Below are 2,500 nucleotides of genomic sequence, written 5' to 3'. Positions count from 1 at the left end.
AGCTATTGATGACGATCCTAACGTACATGGGACGACGAAAAACACTGCGGACCCTGATGTCATATCCGGGCAGACGAGCGACATTGTCCTGTGAGGTATGTGAGCGACGGGACAGTCGCCTAGCAAGCGAGTGTGTCAGGCAGCGACGGGCGCAGCGGCGGGGGATAACAAGGATAATCCGTATTTCACGCTAGAAAAGGACGTGGAACCGAACGGTGACGTCACGGAAGAGACGCGAGTGCGCGTACGATAGTGACGTCAGCGATCCGGACGCGAACGCGATGAAGCGACATACTCTAAGAGATCTCCCTGCTTCCTTGTTTTCCCTGCTTTTCCAGTGCTCCCTGCTTCCATGCAGCATGTGTTCCGCTATGTCCAGGATGAGACGAAGAGCGAGTGATCGCCATTGCGTTGTATTTATCAAGCGTTGGTGCGAACGCGTTGAAGAATAAGCGTTTTAACGTGGAATGCCACGTCTGGGCGGTAAGTTTTCGACCTTTTGCGCACGGCGTTTTTCGCAAAATTTTCGGATTATCCGTAAATATATCCACTCTCAGTCTTCTCGGCCGATAGATGGGTAACAAGCTTGTTGTAAGTAGCGACTATTTCTGAATCAAGTGTATATTGTTGAGGCATAAGAATAAGTATAAGCTAATTGTTACTCCGCCAGGTTGGCAGAGTTATGTTTCATCGGCGTGTGTTTGTTGGTTTGTGTACAGCCTAACTAAAAAACTTATGGCAACAGATTATCATAAAATTTTCAGGTAGGTCAGAAATGGCTAACTTAGAATTGATGAGATTTTGGTGGTTGATTGCTGATCCAATTATTAATTAATTAATTAATTAATTAATAACATTTTCAGGATAGGTCAGAAACGGGGTAACTTAGAATTCATTACATTTTGGTGGTGATCCGGATCCAATTAATTAATTAATTAATTAAATTTCCAGTATAAGTCAGAAATAGGGTAACTTAAAATTGATTACATTTTGGTCGTCATCCGATCCAATTAATTATTTAATTATTAATTAATCAATTAAATTTTCACAGTGAGAGAATTCAGCTGCCTTGGCGGAGGTCTGTGCTCTCCGAGTGTTTATAGTTGTTGATGTAATCAAGTGGATGTATACATAAATACATATGTACATATACATACAGAATTTTAGAAAGTTGATCAAATATCTGACCGCGATCAGGCACTCAACTGTATAATGAATGACATAGCAGCCTGAAATACGTCGATATAGAAATCCGTAGATCTCACGTGCGACCACAACTTTCATAAATAAAGCAATTGTATTGCCAAGCTTGTACCGAACGTGTTCGATTTTAACAAATGAGCATTCGATTTCGACTGCAGCAGAAATCGGTTGGTCGCGCCATGCCAAAGGAAAATCGAAACGGCTGCTTATTAAAACTCGTATTCAATCATAGGAAATTTTTTACTTCCGTATGCAATTTTTGGGGCAATACTGTAATGTACCACGCGGTTCCGGTTCCGGTGCGCCTTCCGCTACATAACCGATGCTACATATTGCTAGTGCTATTGGCGCACCGTCGAATTTCTACCGTAAATAGATGCTCTCAATATCAACCCTATTTACAGCTCTGTAAACATGCATCGCACAAAATTCACCCATTTTTACTAATGCACCTAGGAATAGTAGGCCAGGTGCGAAAACAAACACTAGAGGTAGTATCAAGAACACAGCTATGTTCTCAACTTAACTCAATCACACTGTCTTCTCTAGTCGTAGCTATCTCCGGCAGTACACACCGCATTCTCGAGTGAAGGAGCGGACGTTGGGGCACACTATCGTCAGCGTCGTCTGCTAAGACAACACGTGACCGTCGTTGCCTCGTAAACATCTCGCGGACGTTGTCGGTTTAGTCGGCACGTTCCCCATTGTGCGGCGTGCGGCGTGCGACCGCGAGTGTACAACACGCTAGCAACATACGCGTACGTAAAGTAACGTAAACGACTCCAAGTGCTCTACCCTCCCAGCTCGGCTCCTGTGACGCCAGCGATACGGCGCGATAGAATGCCATTGCGTTTACGACGACGCGCGTACACCTAATGGATGGTGGATCCAGCTGCAATTAAACGCGTGAAAAACATCGGACACTGATCCGAGGCATCGCGAACAGTCGCGCTCGAGTAGCTCACGATAACGTATAGATAGAAAACTACACGATGAAAAGCTAATAATACATACATATAATACACCCTAAGACTAACCCCCTACTGTAGCATTTACTGTGAAAGCAGCTGCGGGGACTCAGGGTTACAGAAACGGAGATAGGCACCGCCCTATGCGCCTGTAGCTATACGCTATGCGTATGAACGCGCGGGAAGGATTTAATTAACTAATAATATATATATATATATATATATAATATAATATGTACAAATATATACAATATAATATATAATACAATATGTATTATTATTACAATATTTATTATATATATATATATATTATATATATCAAGAGTACA

This window comes from Priapulus caudatus, unplaced genomic scaffold (genome assembly GCF_000485595.1).
Source record: "Priapulus caudatus unplaced genomic scaffold, Priapulus_caudatus-5.0.1 Scaffold421, whole genome shotgun sequence".
Classification (NCBI taxonomy): domain Eukaryota; kingdom Metazoa; phylum Priapulida; class Priapulimorpha; order Priapulimorphida; family Priapulidae; genus Priapulus; species Priapulus caudatus.
Note: the sequence above shows the minus strand (reverse complement) of the source record.